This window comes from Protopterus annectens, chromosome 1.part0, assembly GCF_019279795.1.
Source record: "Protopterus annectens isolate FY-2018-M chromosome 1.part0, PAN1.0, whole genome shotgun sequence".
Taxonomy (NCBI): Eukaryota; Metazoa; Chordata; order Ceratodontiformes; family Protopteridae; genus Protopterus; species Protopterus annectens.
The window spans coordinates 197,006,103-197,025,537 of NC_056725.1; positions in this window are offsets into that span (position 1 = coordinate 197,006,103).

Sequence of the window (19,435 nt, forward strand, 5' to 3'; positions counted from 1 at the left end):
ATTCATTTCCATTTTACAGTTGACTAGTGTCAGATTGGAACACACATGCAGTGAATACAGCCGTACTGCACAGTTATTTGAATAGATTACTTCTCAATGTACAATCCTCCTTTAAACATTCATTTATACACATGATTATCTGGCCATAACATCAGCTACCTTACCTATACACCTTGTTCTTCAAGTGGATAAACCAAAATAGTAAAACCAGTAAATCCTGAAGCAACAAAGTATAAAGCAGGCAAAACGCGTTCACTTCTCCTTGTAGTAGGCAAAAAAACATTATTATTAGAAAGAGAGATACGTGTTTTCGTCTAAAATTAAACATCTAAGAGACTTCATCAGATAAACTAACACAGGCAAACCAAGATTTAAAATTAGTACTAGGAATGACTTCATTTCCTGCTAGCAATCATAGTTGAAGATTTTAAAGTGACAGTGCCTAAATAAAGCAGCAATTCCCCAGACAACAAATAAACATTCAACGACTGCTATTGATTGATTGCAAAAAGCTATCAGCTTGTGCAATAATACCCCATGTCATAACATTTATATAATAAATACATACATAATTAATCACAGCTTAAAAGTCCACTATAAAAGGTTCGGTGTACCTAAAATGACTATGACAACTGTATAGAATCATTATAAAACTCATTTATAAAAATAAATTCATTATAAAATTGAATAGATAGTGGATTATTATCAAACCTAATAAATATTATGGGAATAAATATATTCAAAGCCAATTAATATGTATAAGTATATAAACAGATATAAATGCATAAGTTATAAAAATATATATAATAACTATAATAAATATCTCAGTATACTGGCCGGGTTTGAATGAAAATGTATCGATTAGCAGCTTACTAAAAATAAAAGCACTTAGTAGGTCCTAGTCATTGGTTATGAAAGGGGCATTTAGATTCAAGTTATATATTTATACATGGGGTGTTAATGTACAAGCTGATAGCTTTTTGCAATCAATCAATAGCAGTCGTCGAATGTTTATTTGTTATCTGGGGAATTGCTGCTTTATTTAGGCACTGTCATTTTAAAATGTTCAACTATGATTGCTAGCAGGAAATGAAGTCATACCTAGTACTAGTTTTAAATCTTGGTTTGCCTGTGTTAGTTTATCTGATGAAGTCTCTTGGATTTTTAATTTGAGACGAAAGCGCTTATCTCTCTTTCTAATAATAAAGTTTTTTGCCTACTACAAGAAGTGAACGTGTTTTGCCTGTCTTATTGTTGGTTGCTTCAGGATTTACTTGTTCTTCAAGTGGGTAGGATGTATAGCATTATATGGCATGAACTGGCCAGAACACAGACTTGCAACTTACTTTAGGCATTGCACTACATTTATCATACATTTTTTTTCAGCAGTTATTTTCTTTGTTTTCATTTTCTTTGTAGACTTGACTGGTGTTAGTTTACAACACACATGCAGTAACTACAAGACTATTGAGCACTTCTTATTTTGAAGCAGTACGTATCACAACTCCATCACCCTTTATAATCTATTTATTACTGTTGCTTCAAATCTGGCATGTACAGCATGGATAGCTGTGTCAGATCTGTAAGTAATAACCCATTTACCCTCGTCATTACCTGAGTGGAATCTATTGCATATTTCATTCAATGAGCACAGCAGAATAGTGACTGTTAATCTTGGTAGACTACAACCACAACTGGTGTTTGTAAACTATACTACAAAATAATGCATGGTTACTTGACTTAACTTGGTTTACCATTTCAGAAAGGCACTGACACATTAGTAAACATATTACAGTTCCCAAGTATGTTATACCTGATTGTTAGGGCTGCAAACTCTGGAAATACTTTTTAATCTTGACAGTACATTGCACATTAGGTTATTGCTTTGCTTTTTTCCTACTCACCACACTCATGCCGTATCCTGGCCCGACTCCCTGCATGAGACTGCACATTATGAGTTCACTCGTCTGCAGCTGTTATAAGAGAAAGAAAACATTATGCATACAGGTTGGCACATATTCAGTTTGTATACCTATAAATCACTGGGAAACATGCATATCTCTTGGGCATCACCAGCCTATGCCTCTTGGACCTCCATGTCCAAAGTTGCCCTCTTCCTTCACTTCAGGTCATCACAGTAGTAGCAACACTGCTCACCAGTGTGGTGGATAACAGTAGCACTGGTAAGTTCCATAGCCAGCTGTTCCCAGCCCTCAGACTTACATTCTGAGCCCTGGTAATCACCCTGCAGCAGCTGAGGTTCATGGTTGCAGACCAGGAGTCCAACAAACACTCTGGACTCCTGCTCACCCCATCTCTGCACCCAAAAGTGCACTTCCTCACCAACACCACCAGGCATATCAGCAGCCAAGTAACAACTCCAATGAATGCTGTGAAATTCCCGCCTATTGGCCTTTATATGGAATGCATACCCACCTTTACACATCATATTACAACTTTCAAAAAAGCTGCTTGTCGCTTAGTTTCACACAACTTGCACAAACTCATTTAAGCAAATGTAAGCACAGTGCGCAAATGGGGTGGACCATTAACCATGTTTCGGTGGAGCTGAGCACACCTCAAACCTGCAGAAACCATTAAGCCAGGCTGAGCATTGTGCAGCTTTGCTAAATATAACTATCTTTTAGTTTACATTACACTGATGTTTCAGTCAGCTGGGTCATTCTCAAAAATTATAAAGCATATCAGTACTCAAACCTAAGACCTACTACACTATACTTCATCACTCAACCTGTCTATCCACTTGGATAGTGCAGGGAAACAATATATCTTCACATGCACTACTATGACCTCTGTTAGCAGTGTGCATCAAAGCTGCATGGAGTTACACATTGCTAAGTAGTGCAGAACCAAAGCAATTAAATCCATCCAGGTTCTACTTTTAGACATATAACAGATGTCAGTTGCACATGTATAAGCACAGCTCAGTATTCCTAAGCACTTCTCTACTCAACTCAAACATACATTAAAAAAAATATTGCTGTCCTGTACTTACTACCTGTCCAGACCATTTTCTGGACAGTCCACAAGTACGGGACAGCCTCTGCACTGTTACTTGCATAGATTCAATATCTGTGTACCTCTGATCTCCCTTGGCAGCACACCTTAATTAATATGTATGGCATGCTGCCAGAGAGGAACCATGGCCATGTACTCAGATAATGTCCATGTAGGCTCTATACAGTGCCTAGTCAGATTTTATTGAATCCTGGGGACTGTCTTAGAACACCTATTGTGATAAGACTAACCACAGATGGGAGAAAGCAGACTGTTGAGCATTGTTACCAGAAAGTCGAGAACTGGGGCTTGTCATATATCCCAGGGTTGGAGAACAACTTCTATAGAAAATCCCAAAGATTTATGGTTGAATTACTTTGGGTAATATCCTGAAGTTAGGTTAGATGGTAGCTAATGTAGAAGTATTTAAAGAATAAACAAAGAAGAGCACTCAGCAGCCGTTTCCACAGTATAAAAATATAGATGTTTAATCCAATGCCACAGTAAAATCTAGCTGGGTATTAGGTCACAGTAAAATATTAATGCTGACACAGAACCAGTACATTTTCGTTCACACACTTCATCAGATGCAGCCATTTTGTTCAATTAATTCATTAAATACTCATTTCAAACTAGCTGGACCAATAAAATGCTAAAAACAATTAAATCAAATGAATTAAAAATTTGAGGATGAGAATTTAAAGGTAAATTACATAAATAGGTAAGTAAATACCATAAATTGTGCTTAAAATGCTCAATAAAACTTTTGTAGATGTCACCATAAATAAAATTCATATAATGAAACCTATCTAGGTATGGACCATCACAATAAATACTTAAATACTTAAAAGTAAAAGATACAAAATTGTTACAATAAAATATAGGCAAAATGTGAATACTATAACTTGGCAGCTCTCAATTTTAAAACCAGGGTGATGGAGACAGTCTCGTTTAAACCTGGCCATCTACTGGCTTCTAAAACCAGCTGCCAGTATAATTCACGATATTCTAACATGGTCTCCCATGGTCCATCCTTTTTGTCAATAGAAACCTCATCAATCATAAAAAATGTAAAAGATGCAGATACACAAACCTGAACATGTTTACATAAGGCATTTTGTTATTACCTTTCTTAACATCACAGAGGTGCTCGTATATCCTTCTTTTTAAGCACCTCTCCATTTTACCCACATAAAATGCATCACATGTTTTGCACAAAACAATATACACAAGTCCCTTACTGTTCCAATTGTTGTAGGATTTAGACTTAATAGTTCTACCCTGCTGTTTATAAAAATTTCTGAGGTGTTAGATATGTAAAGACACTGCTGACATGCTCCACACTTGTAGGTCCCAGTTTTTTTGACAACAGGTTCCCTATGTTTATTCTCCAACAGGTCCTTAACACTTCTACCCTTCCTATAAACAAATTACAGGGGTATGTCAAACCTTAAATTCAAGTCTGATAATTTAATAAAATTGTTCCACTCACTCTGAACCACATTCCTAATAGTACTAGAAACACCATTATAATCTAACACAAAAATGTTCTCATAAACACCAGTTGTGTTGGTATTAGGAACTTGCCCCTTTTTCAATATGCCAGAGTCCATGAATTTTAGAATGGGTAAAACCCTATCAATTTTGTGTAAGATTACCTCATTCTGAACGTCACTAATCAATAGCCCTGGGTAACCTCGGTCTGAAAACATTTGCTTCAACAAATTACATTCATCCATGAAGTCACTGTCTAGTGAGGTCATTTTGCTACCCCTGACATACTGCCCCTTTAATATTCCTCTCTTCTGATGGAATGGATGGGCACTATTAAAATGAAGAAAGGAATTACAGTACGTTTCTTTCCTAAGCACTTTAGAATCAAAACCTTCTTGTCCTTTCCGAATGTTAACATCTAGGTAATCAGTACTTTGGTACCCCATCTTGAAGGTAAACTTCAGAAATTCTGTGCTTTTAGAAATATAATAAAAAAAACTCATTGAATTTCCCCTCACCATCAGTCCAGAATATACAACTATTCTTAAATTTTGATCCAAAAATAATTTCTTCTTCTTTTTTTTTGTTTATTGGTTTATCTGAGCACTTTCCTCCTGAACTTGGTTTAAGTATTTAAAGAAATTACAGCATAACGTTTATAAAGAATGATGAATAATGGTGATTGGCAATTGTTTACTACCTGGCTGCTAGTAGTGCTGGTCTCATGAATGTTACCATCAGACAAAAATCAATGTTACATTATACTTTCAATCACTATAAGCAAAGATAGTACTAATCTCAAAAAGGTTCTTTAAAAACGAATTCAGGATCTTTTGTGATCAGTAGTCCTGTACTGCCTCAGCTATTGCAAGGTCTGCAGGCATGTTATAGACTTTTCCTGGTAGATGTCCTTGTGAAATTCATGTATTCATAGATTGGTACCAGGCTAATGACCTGAAGGTGCCTTTCTATGTCTAGCCACATTTTTCTGAAAAAATAGTTATGTCCTGTATCCAAATAAGACATTGAAGGCCAGGCATTTATAAGCTACCTCTGTTCATAAGAGACATGGGTGCATTACAACAGCTAAGCAGAAGAGAACCCATCTGCACAATGGCCCAAAACTAAATCTGAAGATATTTTTCACAAAAACTGCAACCAGACCAATCAGGTATACTCCATACACACTGCCTGATAACAGATAGTCAATAATTTCAAATGCTATGTACCTCTTTGATTTCAGAGAGTGCACAAAAAGGTTACTCATTTCCTAGTTTCAGAGTATAGTCAGCTTATCTCATATACTACATTAAAATAAATATGAATCATGTTTTGTTTTAGTGAATATTATCTCTATGTACCTGAATATTCTACATTCACTGGGCTTTGAACATTCAGAATGGTTGTTGTGCAAATCTTCTACCTACCCCCAATAAATTAATTAAGCTAAATTAATGTTGTGTCTTTCGGCTTTTCCCAGTTAGGGATCGCCACAGCAAAACTCCGGTCTGCTAATGATTGGCAGATAGATTTTTACGTGCCGAGTTGCCAGCCCTGACGCACAACCTTCAACAAAGGTACATCCATGCAAGCATGTCTCCACGCAGAAGACGCTCTAGCTGAGAATCGAACCAGACAGCGTCTTACTGTGAGGCAACAATGTTACCGCAGCACCACCACCACAGCAATTAAGCTAAATGAATACAAAGCTAAATATCCTTCAATGTAAGCTTTACAAATTGGGTAATGAAAAGAAGAAACACACACACACAGCCACACACACACACACACACACACACACACACACACACACACACACACACACACATGCACACACTGCGCAAAGTCTTTTTAAAAGGTTCAGCTTATCATCTTTTACCAGCACTAGAGAATTCAACTATTTAAGTGTGCTTGTCCTTTGATTTTAATTTCATTCAGGCATGTCTAATGTTGCTTGAATTTTTCTATAGAATATTTTTTAGAGAGGAGCATTATGTACAAAACTGAGGGCAGTAATAGTGGCCCCCATAATTACTGATATGAGGTTATGGGGTAAAAAAAAAAACTTTTTTCAACACTTTCAGTAGGTATCCCACAATTTTGCAAAATACTTGTCATAATAAAAGTGAAGAAAATTTCCTTGATGTGGATATGAGAAGAATTTTGAATTTTTAAAAGATTTTGCTTGTTATATGTTAAAGAGCATATATCTAAAGCTATATATATATATATATATATATATATATATATATATATATATATATATATATATATATATATATATCAGATTTGTGAGACATACCTCAAAGGAATGTGATGCTTGTATGTGAACAGAAAATAAAAGGCATTTAACAAGTGTACATCCTGGGAGACTAATTCAAGAGCAGGAGCTCAGTATTAGGAAGTAGCCTAGTGATAATAAGTTTAGGTTACATTTGGAATGCAAAGATGGTAGCAGTAACACCAAGACAACAGGAATATTTAAAGTAGCTAACGTGGATAACAAAGAATGTGTCATAACAAGTAGTGTTTCCAGAAGACAGATACAACAATTAATATTTGCAGTACATGTTTCACTACATAAGAAGCAGACGTGTCTACGCATCTTGAAACGAAGAAGAAATACTAAATAAATATTATTTTAATTGCAGTCTGAACTGAGTGACTGAAGTAGTCATTTATATTGCTGTTTGCTTATTTTCTTAAAACTATATGAAGGTTGCAATGCAGAGACCTTGAGTACCATAGAGATCTGATGAAATGTAATTCCAGCACTGTGCTATACATGCGTGAATGTGAATGTGAAGAAAGCTTTCTCTTTAAATTTCAAATAATACAACATACAAATGTTAATAAGTATTATGGAGATTATAAGATTTTTTTTAACTTTCACAAGAAATTAAATTGCAATACAGATTGGGTAACTCTAGGGCTTAATGTATGATATGGTTAGCTTAAAATCTGTACTAATGTTGTTTTTTTTTAAAAAAGAAAATATTAGAGAATATTAAGTTATGGCTTTTTTTAAGACTCTTAGACATGTGAAGTGCAAGTTACTCCACAGAAGATTGTATTGATTAATTCTGAAAAGAATGTCAGCCCCCCTCCAGAGTATACTTCCTCATGGTGCCAAACTTACAAAGACCCACTACCCAAATATCCAGAAAATCTGCAACTACATACTTGGATCTCCCTCCATATCCCAAATGTTCTTGTTCTTACCAATGAAGATGTCCCACCCTCTGGTTATAGTACTTTTTTTGATTAGATTGAAAATGGTCGGGTAGTGTAATAATGCATAAAACACGCCAGTTTCACCTTTATCTAAATCAGCATTCCTAAATTTAATAAAGCAAAACTACTAGTCACCCAACTACAGCTAACCCCAAACAAAGCCATATGTATTGCAGTATTATACTCCCCCAAACAATAACCATACTACACTTTAAGACTTTCTATTCTGGTTATAAAAAATAAACATTAAACTAATAACTGTCGCACTTGGTGTTGTTAGTAAAAATCTGGATGCACTACATGCCTCTATCAACTATATAATCATTGTTTGTGATTTCTGTCAACTCTTTTCCACTTCATCTAGACATTGCAAGGCCAGCAACTCTCCCTTAGTCTTAGACTGTATACTTACTATTACTCCAATAAAGTTCTTCATGCAGGCACTCTACTTGATTATGTTAGTGATCACTACCCCATCCTTATCATTTGAAAGTATAACAGACAAACAGATTATCACTACTATAAACTAGTGTGAAACCTTAATAAATATAATGCAGACTCTTTCTCCAATGTCCTGCTTTGGGTTAGCTGGAACTGCTTAAAACAGCTACCCTTAGATGTAGCAACTATCACCTTTTGTTAGGTCTTCTTAAACTTATTAAATGAGCATAGACCACTAAGGAAAACATGCACAAAATATAAATATGTACCCTAGCTAACTTAGCCATTAAACAAGTTATGTGACTTGTGGATTAAGCTTGGAACATCTGGTAGAATAACAAAACTCTTTCAAACTGCTAAACCTAGTGCTCTCTACCTGAAACAAGTAAAAGCCCCTTAAAATAGGATAAAAAGAATTGCTATGTAGATATTAAAAACACTTCCTAGAGTAATTTCTAAACTTTCTAGCCCATCATCAAAAACCTCCTTCCCTCTGGCATAAAAAAAATCCAGCCTAGTTCTATGCCAAATGATACTAATAGTACTATAACAAACTCCTTTAACTACCACTGTATCAACAGACACCAAACCACAATAGGTGGAGCCACAGCTTCTCAACCATGCAAGGATCAAGCTGAAAATATGCCTCAGATTAAGATCTTTATACTGTAAGGAATCCCTACTGCATCAATCAATAAAACAAACAAACAAAAAAAACCTCTACCTTGAATTGAAGTCAAATACTCTAGCAGCTAATAATCTGCCAACAGAGTACATCAATGTTGCAGATGAGGTCTTAGCATTTTTAGTCTCCATTCTCATTATAAAGTCACCTGTTCCTAAAATATGGACACAGTCATTCAATTTATTTCATTTATTTAAATGTGTTGACTGAGTAAGTGATCTGTCCCAAAGACACTTTTTAGTCATGATAGATCATATCAGCTATACAATGGCTTTGGTTCTACTCTATGCCTAAATACAAATAAGTAGGTTGTTTTATGGTTGCATCAGTGGGACAATATGACTTAATACAATTAAAAGATATAGTTAAAACCAGTCATTTAGGAAACAGTATAATCAAATTCAGGAATAGTTTAAGCAGAAACACTATAAAGAAAGACATAACCCTAACTGGACAATAGATCCTGAACAGATATATTAACTTACATTGATAGACAGTTTTTATTTGACTTTATATTGTATTTTTTTACTTCTATTTTTCACTGTTTGTAGAAAGAAAGGGCTAGTTCATAGCCAAGAACATTTACTTTGATTAATGTATTTTTTTTTTTACCTTTAATTTTCGGGTCTATATCACTTTGTCGAATCACAAATCAGAGAAAACCTATTCATTGAACACTTATTCATTGAAGCTACTAATCAGCAAACTGAATTTTTAGTGAAAACTTTCCTAGGACAGGCCAACAGTAGACCACCCTAGTGACTGTGAAAAAAATCAAAACTTAACATCTACCCAGGTTGGGGATTATGCTCCCCACACTCCCCAACTAAATATACCAATTCTGAGATTGCACTACAGTGAGGAAAAAGGCAAAATTCCAGATGGTGGCCAACTGTTGGTTTGCTGTATGCAAAATTTCTCTGAAAATTCCGTTCAATGATTAGAAGCTTCAATGAATAGGGGTTCCCTGATATGTAATTCGACAAAGTGATATAGACCCTTAATTTTCACTGTTTACTGTTAGAAAGGGATAAGTTTTAGACAGGCACCTCTAACCATTTCAAGGAGTGTAGTCAGCTGTAAACTCACACAAACTGCAGAGGACAATCCAGAGCTTATTTAATCAGTCTTGTCTTGGTTTGTGATTTGTTGATCTTTACTGTTAAAAAAAGATGTGATCACACACGATGTATAGGAATTCCAGCTTTTGTGTGAGTTTCACATCTTATATGGTCAGAGCAACAACCTTACGATGCTTAATTCAATGTTGTTGCCTTTCAGCTTTTCCCGGTTAGGGGTCGCCACAGCGGAACTCCTATCCGCTAATGATTGGCAGTAGATTTTCATGGTGCCGAGTTGCCAGCTCGACGCCCAACCTCCAACGACGGCACGCCCATTCACGCATGTCTTTCAGAATGCCACTTGACCCGCGGGGAGGACAGGCAGACTCCACACAGAAGGCACTCCCTGCACACAAGCTGAGAATCGAACGGGAGAACCTCTTGCTGTGTGGCAACAATGTTACTGCTGCACTACCGCAGATTAATTTAATATTTAGTAATATTGTTTGTTCTTTGAATTTCCATGGTAATTGATTTTGATTATTCTTTTCTTTTAGAATTATTTATTCATATGCAGCTGAGTATGGATTCCTTAAATGAATATGCCATTAATGATTTGCTAAAGCACCAGCATTTTATACAGTATACTAAATGCTATGTACATTTAAAGGGAACATCTAATAACACTGGTGATCTGTGTTCCTCACATCAAAAGATGTATTATTTGCATACTGTTAATAGTAAATTTACACTTACAGATGATGATTGCACTTGTGCAATTGACACAGCTTGGAGAACTTTTGTTATGTATATTAATAACTGGACTGATGAGATAAATAATGTTAGGCAATAATAAGAAAAGATAGCGTCTATTGTCTGTAAAAATCACTCAATTCCTTTTGAACAAGATAATACCACTGACAACTTTGGAGTTCTGGACACAAGTATTCATCAATCTTAGGATTCAGAGCAACTAGAAGAAAATAAAGAAAGGAAGAAGTTTACAACAAATAAAAAGGAAGAAAAAGAAACTGATTAATGCCTGAAAATAAAAGAGAATACATACTAAAAAATACACTGCTTTGTTATGTAACACACATATTACAGGGAATAATGACATTTTTCTATCTGAAAACCTTCAGTCTACAGAAAAAGGCATAATTTTTCCAAAGTGTAAGTAGAAACAAAAGAGGCAAAGGCAGGTGAAAATGAAGAAATCAAAATTGAACATAGAATAATTGAATAAAATTACAATAAGATAAAGAGGAGAAAGACATATGTTGACAATATGGCTCAAGCTGTGGATGCACAAAGACAGCTGGATGAAAACCTTATGCTAGCAAATGTAATACGCAATGAAAACAGAGGGATTAATAAGACTAGTGGTGATGAACATCATTCCTTTGGAACAATTGATAGAAAAGATATTACTGAATTAGACGTTGAAGATTCTTCAGATATGATCAGAAAAGATATTCTTTTATTGGAGATTCAGTTATTAGAGGATCGCATATGTGGGCAACACTGAGGGCAAATTGAAGAATAGGATTGGGGAATACCTGAGAAATATACGAGATAGTTATGAATGTAATGCCCTAGCTAAACACATTTTGTCATATCCCGAGCATGACTTTAAATTTGTTGTTTTGGATACTATAAACATAGCTGAATGTGGGGGGGGGCATATTTATTGGAGAAGCTGGACCTTTCTTGGCAGCTTCGCTTGAATTCATAACATTGGCCAGGCTTGAATGATAATGTATCCATTAGCAGTTTGTTAAAATTAAAGGCACTTGACAGACATTAGATGGATATTTACTATATCCACTAAATACACTTACTTTTAATATTCCTTTTTAAATACACATTTTTAAATATTTTCATTAATTTATATAGTATGGCTACTTACTGATTCTATGCCTCCAAAGGTTTCTCCATATGTCATATAAGACTATATTTTATTAATTGTATTTATTTATGTATTTATATATTGCTTTAATATATTTAGTCTAGGATTTTATTTATATATTCAGCCTATGTGTTGATAGGGTCCCTCTGTGAACTTATTAGAGATATATTTATGTATTTATGTGCTGATACTTTAACATTTTAATATCTGATTAATAGGAGATAATGAAGTCATCATTGATTTAAAACTAAGATTTGCTGGTTACATTTTATCTGACGAAGTCAATTTAACTTAATCCGAGACGAAAGTGCTTATCTGTTTTTAAATAATAAAGAATTCATTGATTTAAGGAGAACAGCATGTGTGCTGCTTTGCTCTGCACTTTCCAACATTTTGGAGTATCGGTTTACTTGCTTTTTGGTTTCGTTTGGATCTCATACTTACATTTACAAAGAAGACAATGAGCATCACATAGTGTTATGTTGACAGCGACAAATATAGAGGATGTGAGACAAGCCCTAGAACACCTTAATGTAAAGAAGTACCGATCCATTTTTATTCATGTCAGTACAAATGATCTCATCCTTAAGGACTCTCTGACTGTTAGTAGGGAACTTACAGTCCTCTTAGATAGCACAGTTTGTACTGGTGTTAGGACGTATTTTTCGCAAATCACATATTTAAAGGAGAGTCAGGTCGCCATGAATGAAAATATATTTTGAGTAGATTCCTACATGAGAAAATGTCAGGCTTTAAAAAATAGAATTGTGTAGAGCATCTGAGCCTAATTTTGGGCAAACATTTTCAGACAGGATGGCATGTGCGTGTCAAGATCAGAAAAGAGAATTTTTGAGCAGACATTTTGCAATATTTGACAAATACAAGGATGGATTTTTGCCAGTCTGAAAACTCAACAGTTCATAGATAGCAACATTTTATGCATCTCTGATTGTTATTAACTAGAAGCATTGATATTTTTTTAATTGGAAAATTTGCTGCATTCCCACAAGATTGAAGTTGCTATGGTTTGTGAAACATGGTTAAAGAACAATGACTGGAAACCAGCTCTGTCAGGGTATAAAAGTTTTTACTGTAACAGCATATGAACAAAATATCAGCTGGAGGAGTGATGATAGAGATTAAAGATAGTTATGAGACGTGATTATTACATTTTCAGTGATAACACCAGTACTATAGATTGTGTAACTGTAACAATAAAGACAACCTTGCAACATATGTCAATTGCTGGAGTGTATAGACTGCCGTAGTCAAGTGCAGATGACCTTGAAGAATTCCTACATTTCTTGCAATTGCTTCAGATTATAAAAAAGCATTCCAGAGAACAGAGCATATTTGACATTGTGTTCCTAAAACAATTACTGTTACCTCATGTCAAGCATTACCATCATTGATATGCAGTGATCATGGGGTTATAAAGGTTAATTTGACACTAGATAATTCTGCCAAACTGAAATCTAAACCAATGCACAGAAGATTAATGACACATTATATGGAACAAAATAATCACTATATAAAACTAATTGAATAAATGCATTCAGTGGGAAAAAAATTGCAAAAGGAATGTGAAAAGTTTTGAAAGAGAAATAGAATGCAAAAAAAAAAAAAAAATGTTTAACATCAGGATCTAGGTGGCACACAATGCCAGAAAGATATATTTCATAAGAACAAGATACTTGATTAAAGCGAGAGACAAAAATATAAGAAATGGAAAAGAGGTCAAACTACCACTTTGAAAACTGAAATGAACAAGCTGGACATGCAAATTAAACATATTGTGAGACAAGATAAAGAAAAAATGTATATAAAGATACTGTGTCTAATACACAGCAAAAGCAAAACCACTGCACCAGATAATGTCCAATCCGAATAGGAAATGACCATACCACTCCACGATGTTTAAATGAAACAACATGTAAATAGCAAGCCTTTAAAACGAACACGACACCGGGGTGAAAAATTCTCAAGACATTTATTTTCTAGTACCTCGATTTTTTGCCTTCAAGGAATACTAACATCACATTACACTCCTCTGTTATACACACCCAATCCATCAAATAAGTTAATTGCAAACCATTAAACACAATTCCCAATTTTAAAGACACAGATTAAAGTATTTTCTTAACTTTAACAAATACCTTTTTATACTACAATATTTAAATAACCTTTTATTCTACAACATTTGAAATGGCCACGTGTTATACAATTATTTAAAAAAAAAAACTTCTTTCTATAACTAGACAAATATTTCAGTTGTATAACACTTTTCATTACAATGTTAAGTTGCTATCAATGTTCATACCCCTAGGTTGTAATGTCCTGAAATTGTTGAGGTGTAATACAACATGTTTAAATGAGGAATTCTTAAGGTTTGCTTTTAATACTTGCAGGTTACATTTTGACATATGCTGCTGCTTTAACTGTTTTTTACAATTTTTTAATGCGCTGATTTTTCATAATAACTCACAGAGTATCATAAAATGTACTCATATATTGAATGAGATTTTGATGCTTAAAGTTTTATGTAACATGATAGATCCTGCAAGACTGTATTGATGCCTTTAACACACTTGACTTTCTAATCTGATTAATTACCAATTAATGATTTTAGAATGTGATTGCACAAGGTGTTTTTTTTAAAAAGAGGAGTTTGTGAGAGCATGTTATGTCTGATGAAGCATAGTGGTACTATGCAAAAGCATTTACACTCTATATGTCCTTTGCTTGAATAAATGTAATTTATTATTTTTATGCCATGTTGGTCCTTTGTCTGTCTGAATTCATTGGATTGAGCATAATAAGATGATTTTATATAGACACATAAGATGTGGAAGGAGTGAAGATATACAAATTGATAAACTGCCTGTAGATTCTAAATGTTCTTCTCATACATAACAGATTACAGATTTATTTACAAAATCTTATGCAAAGCAATTTGTCTTCCCAAAAGTGGTGATACATTGTCCTAGTGACATCCAGGTTAGCCAAGACACTGAAATTAAATTAGATGATCTTAAAAATGAGCTATGCAAACTGGATCCAAACAAAGCACAGGGAAGAGACAGAATTAATAAGAATGACCCGACAACACTACAGCAATAACTTATAGTATCATTACATTTATTATTTACCAAGTTATATAAATATGAGGAGATTCCTCAATATTGGAGACATGCACTTGTTAAACCTGTTTTTAACGAAAAGGAGAACATGACAAACCCAGAGTCATACAGACCATTAAGTTTACTTTCATGTTGCGGCAAAATAATGGAGAAGGTAATACTGGATATGTTATTGTCAGAACTGGAAAGGTTGGGACTTGAAACCATATATCAGCATGCATATGTTGAATATAGATTTATTAGCACTTGTAACATGATGTTCTATAACAATATAATAATAGCTATGAGTGAAACATTGTGCTGTGATGTAATTTATATAGATTTAAGTACATCATTTGACAGGGTCATACACAAAGCACTGATCAATAAATTAGAACAACTAGGTATTAGTGTACTCTTGATTAGATGGATAGCTGCATAGCTTACATATAGGACATGGCAAGTATCACACAGCAACTGGACAGGTAGAATTTCAGGTTAAAGTCAGGGTATCCCACAGGTGTCTGTCCTAGGCCCATATGTGCTTAGATTGTATTTTCCAGCTCTATCTTTTTCATCTGAGGTGTTCAACAATCTGTATGCAGATGATTTAAAATTAGGCAAACTGATTTCATGTGTTTCAGGTATGGCATGCCCACAAAACAACTTGACTAAATTGACCATTTAGTCACAGGAGAGTAATATGCTGATAAATACATTGAAAATAAGCATATGCCATTTGGGAGACATAATTAAAAGCTGAATATTTAATACTGCACACAGTGATTCTAACTGTAAATTCATTTAATGGCCTGGGTATACAGGCAGATCCAGATTTGAGTTTTTCTAATCATATGAACCAATTGCTTAGTGATAGTTATAGAACTATAGGTTGTATAAAAAGATTTATGAAGTCTAGAAAATCAGAAATTATAAAGTCATTGTTTGTTAGATATATTAGACTCAAACTTGAGTATGGAATAACAATATGGAAACCTTATACTAAAATAAGCATTAGTAAATTGGAAAGGAAATATGCCAGGGGCATCCATAGATGTGAAAATGTAAGTTATTATGAAAGACTAAAATGTCCGAACTTATATAGTGTCCCATATAAATATTTAAGAGGAGACTGTATTCAGTTATATAGGACATTTAGAGACAACTACCTCTGGGAATGTTTGGGATTATCAAAAAGTAATACAGAATCATCAACCTGTGCAGAAGATTCTGCAGGAATGAGAAGTGTACTAAATGATTCTCTGAGAGAGCAGCTGATGCATGGAATAGACTACCAAATTACATTGATGCAAACACTAGATATCTTTAAGAACAATCTGGACATTACTTCTGGGAACAGCCATTTTGGTTTAGTAGCAGGCTAGGAGGGCAATAATGCCAGTGTTTGAAATATTTGCATATATGTATATATCAGAATAAGAGACAAAGTGCTGATACTGTCCAAAGGTGTACGTCCCAAAAAAGAAGAATGTTCAAATAGGAAACACTGGACACAGCCACCACGATGTATAAAACCAAAATTTAATGATATAATAAAATAAAATAAGCGCTTTCACATGCTACAGAGGCATGCTTCTTCAGATTTAACAGAATCATTCTCAAGCAACACTTAAATAGCAGCCGAATAGCTGGATAATTGAATAATTAGTTAGGCGGAGCAAACAACCAGCCTAGCAATATTCTTAAAACAAACCAAACCTAACTAAAATAATCACATAAATATATATATGAAATAAACAAAATAAAATAGAATACACATCAGCAAATCCATCTATATAAAATACAGGTGAGGCATTGCATCATATCTCTAAAAGACTCTGATAGTATGTAAATCTTACCATAAATATTAATTTATCAATTATAACTTAATAACTTAATAAAACAAAAATCTCTAAACCAGTCTTCCTAATATGTCAAATGCCTTGAATCACTTAAAAATGCCTTTATCAAATGGGTACACATATATACAAAGCAGGTACCTATCGAAAAAATATCTAATAATGATAGTACATGTGCAGAGGTAAAAATATATTACCGGCATCTAGTATTCATGTATAATAGCACATAAAAATAGCTTAAAAGTAACTAAAAATGTCTAACCATGTGCTTCAAGTATCGGCTTGATACTAATAAACTGATTGAGCCCTGGTTCTATGTGTGCTCTTAATCTAAATATCCATTTGAGCTCTATGGATTCTAAATGATTAAGGTTACTACCTCCCCGTCTACTTTGGGTTACTATCTGTAGCACCCTAAACCTAAAAGTATGACCAGCGTATAAACTAACATGCCTATCCAATGCATTCTGAGGACTCCTTTTCCTTATATCATATACATGATTGTATATTCTATCCTTCAACCTTCTTGCTGTCATACCCACATAGAACACTACACATTTCGTGCATGTGGCTAGATAGATTAAGTTATTGTTGTCACAAGAAGCATAAAACTTAGGGTTAAATTCAAATGCAATAGTGGGATGAACAAAACACTGTTCAGCCACTATATAACTACACAGTTTACATCTCATACATCGGTATATACCTAACTTATTTATATTTATCCTATTATTTCTATCAGTTAAGTGTTCCTTACATAATATCCTTTTTAAATTCTTGCTGTTTCTATAATTAAATCTTGGTTTGTATCCTACTACACTCAATGTTCTAGGATCTATAGTCAATACATTCCAATGCTTTTTTATTATATCCAACACCTTCTTGTTATCATTGGTATATCTTGTAACAAAAGGGGTTGTAGTGCCATGCCTTCCAAACCTACCAGTTACATAGTTCATAGTTATTTTGATACTCTCACTAGCATTATCCATAATGGAATGTTTAACTTTATTAATCATTGAATCATTATACCCTCTGTCTAAAAACAGAGTGTGTAATCTATCAAACTGCATCTGTAAATCAGGACTCTCCTTACACAATCTATGTATCCTAACAAATTGTTCTTTGACCACATTAGGGAAAACATACCTGGGATGCATACTGCTGTAACATAGAAGTGTATTCTTCCAACAGGGTTTTCTGTATAAACTGGCAGATAAGCTACCATCCATCATCCTAGTTATTTTTACATCCAAAAAACTCACTTCCTTGTCAGAAACTTCTGAGGTAAATCTCAAGAAATCTGTGGTAGACTCCAAAAAGGTAACAAAAGCATTTAGATCTACTATGCTTCCTTTCCAAAAAAGCAGTAAATCCTCCACAAATCTTTTGTATAATAGTACCTGCTGATAATAAACACTGTTAAACAAGAACTCCCTCTCCCAGTGAAAGACTACAAGATTCGCATAAGAATTCGCACAGGGGGTGCCCATGGCTACCCCCCATCTCTGTGCATAAAGCTTATCACGAAACATAAACACATTATTGTTAAGAATAGCATCTAATAGTGCGCATACCAGTATCTCTTTTTCATTGGTTATTCCTTCTGTTGTTAACAGCATTGTTCTTACGGCTTCAATGCCATAATCGTTGGGAATAGCTGTAAATAAATTCCTCACATCCAAGGTCACCATTATATATGGGGTGTCCTTAATTTCATCCCCAATGGATAGTAACTCGTGGATTAATTGATAGCTATCCTTTAGAATGCTCAGAATGTTTCGAACTATAGGTCCTAATATACTCTCTATGTATTTTGATATCTTTTCAGTGACCCAACCTTCACCTGCCACTATGGGCCTCATGGGAAGGGGAAAAACATTTTTATGTATTTTTGGAAGACCTTCTATATATGGTATCACAGGAAAATCAACCAAAAAGAAGTCATATAACCTCTGCGTAACTTGCCTACACATCAGTAGGTCATATATATCATCATACACTTTATTAATAGTTTTCATGAGGGATGCTGAATTAATCTCCTCATAAGTATTGACTTCAGAAAGCATACTAAGCATTGCATTGTCATAATCAACAGCATCCATTAGCACTATCCCTCCCCCCTTATCAGCAGGTTTTATTACTAGATCTTTAATTGATGTTAAATTAATTAAAGAACATTTCTCCTCTTTGCTTAAATTGTAGTAAGTACACCTTGGGCGTTGCCCTGAAAAATAAGCATACAAGTCATTTTCACATAAGTTAATAAAACATTCGACATTAGCTGGTAATTGTGGGGAAAAAGAACTTTTGCATTTGAAACGATCAGTTAGATGTTCATCATTATTAGCATACATTAACTTTAATGCTACAGAATGTCCAAACAGCCTGAGATCAACCAAAAGTTCACTTAATTTACTTGCCTGGGAGGGGATAAAAGACAGCCGCTTGTTTAACAGGGAATAATCCGCATAACCAAGTTCAAGTCTTGAAAAGTTATAAACAAGCTGATTCAACTCCGTGCCCTTCGTCTCGTGCCTAAGTTGTCCCCTGAAAACTTGCGTTTCGTGCGACCATGACTGCTTGATCTGTCTTTTTCCCTTTCGCGAAACTTC